Here is a 12,349-nt window from a genome sequence, read left to right as displayed (position 1 = left end):
AACATCTCTAACTCCTTTTACAGCACTCTTTCCTCCATTCCTAAGCTTCTTCAACAACCTCCAGAATATTTTGCCACCTTCTTGATATTTATTTTCAATGTTTTTGAAAATAAATATCAAGAAGATATTTATTTTCAATGTTCAGAGTTATTTCAATGTTCTTGCCAAAGTCCTCCCATGACTTTTGTTTAGCTAGTTTTACACACTGTTTAGCTTTCTTACATTTGTCTTTGTATTCTCTAAGAGCACAAGCTGACTTATTTGCCAGGAACTTTTGATATGCTTTCTTCTTTTCCTTCACTGCTACTTTAACTTTCCAAGTCTACCATGGAGTTCTAATTTTTCCATCCTTGCAGACAACTTCGCAACATGCCTCTCTAGCTGAATCAATCAGGGTTTTCTTCAAAGCTTGCAATTGAATTTTATTTCCTTGTTGAATATCCAAGGTTTGGTTCCTATTCTCAAAACTCTTTAATTTTATCTTCAATAATCTTTGTGTATTTTAGTCTACATTTCACATTTGAGAGCTGATCAACTTTTATTCGCTTTAAAACTTTCTTACATGTCATTCTTTTCAATATGAAATTCAATTTTATCATGCTCAAGACTAAATAGTAATCGCTTCCAGTTTCATATTTAGATCCCCAACAAGGACCAACTTTTCCTTTTTCATTGGTAGCTTTCTCTAGAGTCTGAAAAAAGTCTTCCACTTCTGCCTTAGTAGAGCCTTCTGTGGGACCATAGGCACAAATATGTCTCATTGTCCAGTTCCCCATTCTGATATTTGCCCATATCACTCTTCTTGAGACTGCCTGCCATTCAAGAAGATTAACCTCATATTTTGTGTTGAATACTGTGGCTACTCTTTGTTTTCCTTGATTGTCATTGCCTGAATATAATGTTTTGTATTTATTGTTCAGAAAAATCTCACCAGGTTTTGTCTTTTTTGTTTCAGTCACTCCTGTTATATCGATCTGGTACTTATCTAATTCCTCAGCTATCTCCATTTCTATTCAGGCTTCTTATGTTGATAGTACTGATCTTCTACTCTGGTGATATTGAGTTGGGGTGTGTTTTAGGGTTTGTTCCAGACTTTTCACTGTTCGCCCTGGTTCCCTGGCGAAAACAACGGGGACCTTGTTTAACCGGGCGACGCCCCAGCCGGCATTTAATTTTGTCATGTTGTACCATCGTTTTGTATTTTGGTTTAAGCCAATAAGAATACAATTTGGTCAGCTAAATCCCAAATTGCTAGCCCCTTCTCCTTCGTTCAGTATCCAAGTAGATACCCAACAGGGTGCACCACGAGAAGGTGAGGATTGGACATTAGGTGAGAACCGACCAGGGTTCTCCGCTGAGAGAACCTCCTCTATGTGGAGGTCTCCTCTCAGGTATACAGCTTTGACCCTTAAGCACCCTTCGTAATAATAATAACTTCATTTGCAAAATGATTCAGTTTATAACAGTTCCTTACCATCCAGTTCATGTTAATATAATTTTCTCCCACTTACAGCACCATATTTCCCCTATTAGTCATTTCTGAAGTAATTTTTTTTTATTCTCTGTATCTTCACCATGATCTGGTTAGGGCATCCATCAAGTTGAAGATATTTTGTGAACTGGTTTTCTGTACTGATTGCCTATGAATAGGGATAATTTAATTTGAAACATTCTGTACATACTTTTAACATGCATAGTCTGTAATAGCCATTAGTGTTCATGTGCCAATAAACACTTGTTTAGCAACAACTTGAGTACTGATCCCTTCCCATATTGCATGGTAATGTACACATCCCAATGGAAATATGTTATGCATTATTGGATACTGTATACAAGTAGCTTAGTTGTAAAAATACAGATGTTTCAGTTTGTGTATCAATAACCATCCTTAGTTCTTAATTCTGTAGAATAAACAATAAAAAGTTCAAATACAAGAAATTAAAACTATGTGCTATAAACAATGACTATCTTCTCAGGTGCAGTTGCAGGAGGTGTGGGATTGCAAACTATTATGCTATTAGAATTCCTTAAAAAAAAAAAAAAAAAAGTTATGACATGCAGTTTGATAATAACAGTCTCCGAAATTATGAACATGGATAATCCATCGTTGAGTTTTAAGCTGGGACAATATAGAAGAACTTGACACTCATTTTGGAGAGAGTGATTTGAATTTGTAGATTTTATGTAGCATCTCTGCATCATTCCGAAGGATCCTGTGGTGGATGTTAATCGTATGCTCTGCAAAGCTGGACTTGTGATGTTTAATCGGGTTATGAAATAACTTTTAAATCTTTTAAAATGAATCAGGAGTGCTTAAGGGTCAAAGCTGTATAACTGAGAGGAGACCTCCACATAGCCTTTAAAGGAATGCGGAGAACCGACCAGGGCTTCTGACCTAATGTCCAATCCTCACCTTCTCGTGGTGCACCCTGTTGGGTATCTATTTTGATACTGAACGAACGAGGATGGGCTGGCAATTTGGGATTTAGCCGACCAAATTGTATTCTTATTGGTTAAACCAAAATAAAAAATGATGGTACAACATGACAAAATTTCATGCCAGCTGGGGCGTCGCCTGGTTAAACAGGGCCCCCGTTGTTTTTGCCAGGGAACCAGGGCGAACAGCGAAAAGTCAGCTACTGGAACAAATCTGAAAACAAACCCCAACTCAACATCACCAGAGTTAAAGATCGGTACTATCAACGTAAGAAGCCTGAATGGCAAAGAAATGGAGCTAGCTGAGGAATTAGATAAGTACCAGATCGACATAATAGGGGTGACTGAAACAAAAAAGACCAAAACTGGTGAGATCTTTCTGAGCAATAAATACAAAATGTTATATTCAGGCAATGACAATCAAGGAAAAGAAGGAGTAGCCATAGTATTCAACACAAAATACGAGGCTAATCTTCTTGAATGGCAGTCAGTCTCAAGTAGAGTAATGTGGGCAAATATGAGAATGGGGAACTGGACAATGAGACTTATTTGTGGCTATGGTCCCACAGAAGGTTCTACTAAGGTAGAAGTGGAGGAATTTTTTGAGGCTTTAGAAAAAGCAACTGACACAATGAAAAAGGAAAAGTTGGTCCTTGTTGGGGATCTAAATAGTAGAGTAGGAAATGATTGTGAGACATACAAAAATATTTTGGGAAAATTTGGAGAAAAGAGCAAAGCTAATAATAATGGCAAATATCTGTTGGATTTCTGCTCAGGACATGGACTGGTTATTACTAACACCATGTTCCAACATAAAAATGTGCACAAATTCACATGGAGAGAAGAGGCTAGGAATAAGAAAAGTCTCATTGACTATGTTATTGTTGATAGTGATGTTTTCTCCCTGGTGCAGGACACCAGAGTGTACAGAGGATTTGAAATTGGAAGTGATCACTATTTAGTCTTGAGCAGGATAAAATTGAATTTCATATTGAAAAGAATAACATGTAAGAAAGTTTTAAAGCGAATAAAAGTTGAGCAGCTCTCAGATGTGAACTGTAGACTAAAATACAGAAATATTATTGAAAAGAAAATGAAAGAGTTTGAGAACAGGAATCAAACCTTGGAGATTCAGTGGCAAACTCTGAAGGAAACATTGATTGATTCTGCCAGAGAGGCATGTGGTGAGGTTGTGTGCAAGGATAAAAAAAATCAGAACTCCCTGGTGGACACAGGAAGTTAAAGAGGCAGTGAAGGAAAAGAAGAAAGCATATCAAAAGTTCCTGGCAAATAAGTCAGCTTTTACTCTTACAGAATACAGAGACAAATGTAAGAAAGCTAAACAGTGTGATTAAAACTAGCTAAACAAAAGTCATGGGAGGACTTTGGCAAGAATATAGAAAATAAATATCAAGAAGGTGGCAAAATATTCTGGAGGTTGTTGAAGAAGCTTAGGAATGGAGGAAAGAGTGCTGTAAAAGGAATTAGAGATGATAAAGGTGAAATGAAAACAGGAGAAAAAGATATCCTTGAAGTATGGAGTAATTACTTTGAAAAACTGCTAAATGAAACAAGCAGTGATGACAGCACAGTGATAAAAAACACTGACCAGGCATGCAGTCAGGAATACATATCCATACTTGAAGTAGAAAAAGCCATCAAAGGCTTGAAATGTGGAAAGGCAGCAGGAGTAGATGATATTCGACCAGAAATGCTGAAGTATGGTGGTATAAGAGTCTTACAGCGGCTGCACTGCATAGTTCAGAAAGCCTGGACAGAGGGACGAATTCCCGATGATTGGAGTAGAGCTCTCATAGTACCCATATATAAAAAGGGAAATAAAACTGAATGTGAGAATTACAGAGGTATTTCCCTACTGAGTGTTCCTGGCAAGATCTATGCAAGTATACTTGAGAAACGGTTGAGAAGAATTGTGGAAGAAAAGCTTGGTGAAGAACAAGCTGGATTCAGGCCAAATAGAGGCTGTCAGGATCAGATCTTCACTTTACGACAAATAGTCGAGAAAGCATGGGAATATAACAAAGATCTGTATTTAAGTTTTGTCGATTTGGAAAAGGCATATGACAAGGTGCCAAGAGAGAAGCTATTCAATACGCTGCAGTTATATGGTGTCAATGGGGCATTATATCAAGCAATACTTAGTCTTTATTTGAGTTGTGAGTCAGCAGTTAGAATTGAAGGAAGTACAGGAAGATGGTTTAATGTTAAATCTGGTGTGAGACAAGGATGTACATTATCCCCTCTGTTATTCATTATCTATATGGATCACATTATGAAGGAATGTGGTATTAAACCTGATATCAAAATTGGAGATGTTAATGTCAGCTCTTTGCTTTATGCGGATGATGTTATACTTCTAAATAAATCTGCTACAAGTCTGCAAGATTCTCTGACTAAATTGAATAGCTGTTGTAATAGATATGGTATGAAGGTCAGCAATAAAAAGACAAAGACAATGAAAATAGGCAGAATCATTGAAAATGTCAACTGTGTTGTGAATGGAGAACCTGTGGAACAAGTAAAACATTTCAGCTACTTAGGCACAATTTTTACTGAAGATGGTAAACTAAATATAGAAATAGACAACAGAATCAGCAAAGCTGGTATCGTGGGAAGTCAATTGAATAAATTCATATGGAATAAGAAAGAAATTAGTCGGAACACTAAATTAGCTGTATACAAGACTGTGTTCAAACCAATTTTAACTTATGGATCTGAGAGCTGGGTCAGAAGTAAAACACTTGACCAAAGACTAGAGACCGCAGATATGAGAGTCCTGAGAAAGATTAGAGGCGTGAACAGATGGCATCAATGGCAATATCATATTAAAAATGAGGATATTAGGAAAGAACTTGACATTGTTAGCATCCAGGAATGCGTTAGCAGAGCTAATCTCAGATGGTATGGTCACTTAAATAGAATGGGAGAGGAAAGATTAGCAAAACAAGTGTTCTCTGCCAGGTTGGCAGGAAAACGACCCAGAGGAAGACCAAGATATAGGTGGATTGATACGGTACAAAGTGCCTTAGACGATAGAAATATAAGATCTGATAATGTTGGAGTCTTGACAAGTAACAGACTGATTTGGAGGAAAATTGTAGATAGGAAGTTAGTAATGATGTAATTTTTTCATGTAGTACTGTCATATCCTGTACACCCCTTGAGGGTACATGGCAGGAATTTGATGATGATGATGATGATGATGATGATAAAATGAATCAGCCTGTTTGTTCAAAATAGGATAAGTTTAAGTTACATGGAATTCGACAGACTCCAAGTAGTAACAGTGGAGGAATTTTATCTTTGAGATGTAAATGTAGGACAATTTGGTTGATAGATTTGTATGTGGTAAAAGATTGAAATTTTTTGAGGATATGAGACATGCTGAGAAGTGCTCATAACAAATGAGTTAGGAATCCTGCAGATATCATCTCTTCTTTCAGAATTTTTAGAGAAAGGATTGGTAATTTCATCAATGTTTTTTAGGATCAGTATTGTAATTGTTAGCAACTTGGCACCCTGTTGACTGCACATGAGATGATAACCGTTGTGTGTAGCATATGGATTTAATTGTATGTATCCATTGTTTATTCTACACTGAAGAAGGTTAGTGAAATTAAATATTTGTATTTTATAGTATAATCTTATTAAAGTATCTTTAATGTGGCTGCATGTATTTTCTTATTGAAATGCACTTTCCACATGGTCTTGCTATCAAAAGAATATAATTTCTTGTCAAGGAGAATTTGTTTTCAAATCCAGAAAAAAATTGCTGCAACCATCACTCATCTTGAGTATTATGACCTAAGAGTACAGCCTGTTTTTTCTGGCTGCTGGCTTGAGCCCAGCTCCAAAATGTTGGACTTTTGTCAACTGCTCAGTATAGACATTGTTTGTTGCTTGACACAATACTCTTTCATGAAACTTATTCTGGAGTGCCCAGTGATCTTTTTAGATCACTTGTAATTTACTTGCAGTTTATTTTTGGAATCCCTTTGAACAAACTGTACCTCAGTGAATGTTATCCAACAGTCTGCTAGCAACTGACCTGAATCCAGCTCTGTTTCTCTGGAGGTTTTTGTGTGCCACCGCATTGAACTGATGCTCAGTCTGTGATGGATTTTAGCTATGCAAAGCTGAGGTTGGACATGGTTTGTTTTTGTCTACTGCTGTGTGGTGCACAATGCGGTATAGCAGAACCACTCCAGAACTCAGTATCCTGGACTAATCCAGGTTTAGAGTGATGAGAGTAATCTTTTTAAATCATTCATAATTTACTCAATTTTTGGAACTCCTGAGACCTCTTTTGAATAGCTTGTGGCTCAACATGTGACCAACAAAACTGGTCTGGATAGTAAGTATGGCAATGTGCATGTCCAAAAGGAAGCATGCTCTGCATTATAGGATCTTGGGAAATTTAGATTGTCAAACCGACTGCTTCTTTATATAGATAACCTAGTCTTGAACATATTTCCTATGCAAACTCTTGCCTGCACACACAAAGGTTGGAAACAACAATATCATTTCTTATGAAGTATAATTTGCTTTAGATGTAAGTTAGTAAGGTTCTACTCTGTAAGAAGTGGAAGAATTTTACAAAACAGAGAAACAACTGACATAAATAAAAATGGAAAAGTTTATCCTTGTTAGAGATTGAAACAGCTGTGTCAGAAATGATTACCAGGCACATAGAATTGTTTTGAGAAAATTTAGAGAAAATAGTAAAACCTGTAATAATGTTAAGTACCTGCTGAATTTCTATTCAGGACATTAACTATTCATTACTAACACTGTAAAAATAATCATAATTTAAAATTTTGGATATTTTTACAAATTGTGTTAGTACATTATTAGTGTTGGTTTTATAATACTTATTGTCAGCACTTGCGATGTTCACGTTATTGATGTTATTTTTTCAAAATGAAATGTAAAGCAGTTAAAAATTTATGTAGTTACTGGATTTGGATAGCTGTGCTACTTTCAGAAATTTTATTGTAGTTTAAAATATTAAGTGTTGTGTTTTTTGAAGACATTCTCTTGTCGCTAACGAAGACAGTGTGTCAGCTATTTTTATTTAGCTTCTCGCTTGCCACTTTCATGGAGTGAGCATGCTCGCCGAGGAGTTTGATGGGTGATTGACAGCTGACAAGAGAGCGTTCTGTATCGAGGTAACGGAAGTAAACAAGAGAGCTTTTGGGAAAAGAAAAGAGAATGCTGGCCGCTGGATATTTAGGATAGGAGGAACTTAAGTTTTTATGTGACAGTCTGAGGAAAATTAATAGTAGATTCCGAAAAAGGAATTGTGGGTTAGTAGATTCCGAAAAGGGAATCTTAGAGTTATGAGTTTTTAAAGATTTAAGACTGTCAGCAAGTGTTGGTAAATAAAGAAAGATATTGCAATCGACGTTCTAAAGGAATGTTAGAAGAAATGCTGATTGGAAGATTAATAGCAGATTCTGAAAAGGGAATTGTAGAACTGAGTTTTAAGGTGGAAGACTGTCAATAAGTATTTGTAAATAAAAGAAGATATTGTTAATCACGTTCTAAAGGAATGTTCAAAGAAACGCTGATTGGAAAGATATTGCATGAAGTGAAAGTGTTTATACTTATGTGAATTCAGAATATCCACACTTCAATGTCAAGAAGAATTAATGTGTACTACATGAAGCCTTAACAGAGAAACTGGCTATGTACATTTTGTTATTGTGTAAACAAAATGTTTAATCTAGTAAAATGATGAGGTATATGTTAAACAAATCAGTAAGAGATTGAGTCAGAGAATGGCTGATCTCTTAACTGTAAGTTTATTTAAAAGGCCTTTGGATCCAATTAATTTGTAGTTAATTATGTAACTTTATTTGAAGTGTATATATTGTTTGTGTTTTATTAAATGTGTTTATTTTGTATTTAGTCTTGAGTCAGTTGTTTTTTTTTTTTGGATTCTGAAAGAAAGAGTTAAAAGTCATTGCACCAATTGGAGTGAACCCTTGTGCATATATGGGTACACTCGGAAATAAAAAAATAATTGTTAGAAACAGAGATTCTGCTGGATTTCTATTCAGGACATTAACTATTCATTACTAACACCATGTTCCAGCATAAAGATGTTTACAAATTCACATGGAGAGAAGACACAAGGGATGAGAAAAGCCTCATTCACTATATTATTGGTGATAGTGATATCTTTATGCTGTTTTAGCACACAAGATTATACAAAGTACTTTAAATAGTAAGTGATCACTGTTTAGTGTGGAGCAGGATAAAATTGAATATCATATTGAAAGGAAAAGTTTAAAAACAATCGAAGTTCAGCAAAGCAAAAATAAAAGCAAAGCAATGGCTAAACATAGCTAAAGTCATGGGAAGGCTATGTTCTCTATTTTCTCTATTCTTTGATAAGATCATAGAAAAAAACATTAGGGTGGCAAACTATTCTGTAGGCTATTGAAAAAGCTTAGAAAATGATGAAAGAGTACTGCAAAAGGAATCAAATATAATTAAGGTCACATAAAAACTGATTATCATATTCTAGATATTTGAAGGAATTTGAAAGGTTACTAAATGAAACACGTAGTGATAGCACTCTGGTAGAAAACATTCAAGAGGAATGCAATCAGAAGTATATATCAGTATTAAGGTAGGAAAAAGCCATCAGAAACCTGAAATGTGGAAAGACATCTAAAGTATTCTAGTAGTAAGACTTATACGTTGGTTAGACATAACTGGTAATTAATTTACGGAATTAACAACGCATATAAAGTATATTAATTAAAGATAACTTTAATGAATCACTTCTATATTTCGGCAATGTCACATTGCCATCTTCAGGAACATAAAGATATGGTATGTGCACTAAGGAACTAACAAAGCAAATGAGGAAGAAAGTAAGAAACTAATTTTGTTCCTAAAGTCCTAATGGTGCCCTCTTGCGGGCTAATTTGGTAGTCTTGGCAGTTGGGCTGAAGTTCTCATAATGAAAGTCTCCCAAATTTGGGGCAGTTTCATGCACCCAAATTTGTTGAGGTTAGGAACGTTTTTTAGAGCTGCTGAAGATTCTTTGAATAATCTTTCGTATTTAAACTTGCTGCGATGGATTATTTTTGTTTTCTTCCAACGAATTTTATGGTGGGTATCTAAGGCATGGTCTGCCAGCCCAGAGCGGCTGTACTGGTGAAACCGGATGTAGTCTTGGTGTTCTGAAATCCTGATATTTGTTGTTCTGCCTGTTTGGCCAAAGTAGGACAATTTGCAGCTGCAAGGGACCTGGTATACACCAGGTAGGTCTAGGGGAAGTGGTTGGTCTTTGGTAGAGCGGATAAGGGATGCCAACTATTGAGGTTCAGGTAATTCCTTAAGGTTGAGACAGATTCCAGGAAAAGTCTTTTATATTTAAATTTGCTCCTGTGAAGTAAAGTGGCTTTTCCATAATATTTTGTGGTGTGTGTCCAAGGCATGTTTAGTGAGGGACATCTAAAGTAGATGACTAGAAATGCTCAAAACGATATCACTTAAGGAAATTAACAACTATACTATATGTTAATGGAGAAAAAACTTTTAGTTAATATTTCCAATATTTCATCATCATCATCATCATCATCAAATTCCTGCCATGTACCCTCAAGGGGTGTACAGGATATGACAGTACTACATGAAAAAATTACATCATTACTAACTTCCTATCTACAATTTTCCTCCAAATAAGTCTGTTACTTGTCAAGACTCCAACATTATCAGATCTTATATTTCTATCGTCTAAGGCACTTTGTACCGTATCAATCCACCTATATCTTGGTCTTCCTCTGGGTCGTTTTCCTGCCAACCTGGCAGAGAACACTTGTTTTGCTAATCTTTCCTCTCCCATTCTATTTAAGTGACCATACCATCTGAGATTAGCTCTGCTAACGCATTCCTGGATGCTGACAATGTCAAGTTCTTTCCTAATATACTCATTTTTAATATGATATTGCCATTGATGCCATCTGTTCACGCCTCTAATCTTTCTCAGGACTCTCATATCTGCGGTCTCTAGTCTTTGGTCAAGTGTTTTACTTCTGACCCAGCTCTCAGATCCATAAGTTATAACTGGTTTGAACACTGTCTTGTATACAGCTAATTTAATGTTCCGACTAATTTCTCTCTTAATTCATATGAATTTATTCAGTTGACTTTCTACCATACCAGCTTTGTTGATTCTGTTGTCTATTTCCATATTCAATTTACCATCTTCAGTAAAAATTGTGCCTAAGTAGCTGAAATGTTTTACTTGTTCCACAGGTTCTCCATTCACAACATAGTTGACATTTTCAATGATTCTGCCTATTTTCATTGTCTTTGTCTTTTTATTGCTGACCTTCATACCATATCTATTACAACAGCTATTCAATTTAGTCAGAGAATCTTGCAGACTTGTAGCGGATTTATTTAGAAGTATAACATCATCCGCATAAAGCAAAGAGCTGACATTAACATCTCCAATTTTGATATCAGGTTTAATACCACATTCCTTCATAATGTGATCCATATAGATAATGAATAACAGAGGGGATAATGTACATCCTTGTCTCACACCAGATTTAACATTAAACCATCTTCCTGTACTTCCTTCAATTCTAACTGCTGACTCACAACTCAAATAAAGACTAAGTATTGCTTGATATAATGCCCCATTGACACCATATAACTGCAGCGTATTGAATAGCTTCTCTCTTGGCACCTTGTCATATGCCTTTTCCAAATCGACAAAACTTAAATACAGATCTTTGTTATATTCCCATGCTTTCTCGACTATTTGTCGTAAAGTGAAGATCTGATCCTGACAGCCTCTATTTGGCCTGAATCCAGCTTGTTCTTCACCAAGCTTTTCTTCCACAATTCTTCTCAACCGTTTCTCAAGTATACTTGCATAGATCTTGCCAGGAACACTCAGTAGGGAAATACCTCTGTAATTCTCACATTCAATTTTATTTCCCTTTTTATATATGGGTACTATGAGAGCTCTACTCCAATCATCGGGAATTCGACCCTCTGTCCAGGCTTTCTGAACTATGCAGTGCAGCCACTGTAAGACTCTTATACCACCATACTTCAGCATTTCTGGTCGAATATCATCTACTCCTGCTGCCTTTCCACATTTCAAGCCTTTGATGGCTTTTTCTACTTCAAGTATGGATATGTATTCCTGACTGCATGCCTGGTCAGTGTTTTTTATCACTGTGCTGTCATCACTGCTTGTTTCATTTAGCAGTTTTTCAAAGTAATTACTCCATACTTCAAGGATATCTTTTTCTCCTGTTTTCATTTCACCTTTATCATCTCTAATTCCTTTTACAGCACTCTTTCCTCCATTCCTAAGCTTCTTCAACAACCTCCAGAATATTTTGCCACCTTCTTGATATTTATTTTCTATATTCTTGCCAAAGTCCTCCCATGACTTTTGTTTAGCTAGTTTTACACACTGTTTAGCTTTCTTACATTTGTCTCTGTATTCTGTAAGAGTAAAAGCTGACTTATTTGCCAGGAACTTTTGATATGCTTTCTTCTTTTCCTTCACTGCCTCTTTAACTTCCTGTGTCCACCAGGGAGTTCTGATTTTTTTATCTTTGCACACAACCTCACCACATGCCTCTCTGGCAGAATCAATCAATGTTTCCTTCAGAGTTTGCCACTGAATCTCCAAGGTTTGATTCCTGTTCTCAAACTCTTTCATTTTCTTTTCAATAATATTTCTGTATTTTAGTCTACAGTTTACATCTGAGAGCTGCACAACTTTTATTCGCTTTAAAACTTTCTTACATGTTATTCTTTTCAATATGAAATTCAATTTTATCCTGCTCAAGACTAAATAGTGATCACTTCCAATTTCAAATCCTCTGTACACTCTGGTGTCCTGCAC

General features: G+C 36.0%; 1 protein-coding gene across 3 annotated transcripts in view; it reads left to right on the top strand.

Annotated features, from left to right (window-relative positions):
- The window catches only part of LOC150093092 (fibronectin type-III domain-containing protein 3A-like), a 557,362-nt gene that overhangs the window by 238,998 nt on the left and 306,015 nt on the right, over positions 1-12,349 (top strand). The window lies entirely within an intron of this gene.

Source organism: Typopeltis vanoorti, chromosome 24 (assembly GCF_054136105.1).
Source record: "Typopeltis vanoorti isolate ZY-2024b chromosome 24, IOZ_Tvanoo_1.0, whole genome shotgun sequence".
Lineage (NCBI taxonomy): Eukaryota > Metazoa > Arthropoda > Arachnida > Uropygi > Thelyphonidae > Typopeltis > Typopeltis vanoorti.
Note: the sequence above shows the minus strand (reverse complement) of the source record. Positions and strands in the feature narration are given on the sequence as shown.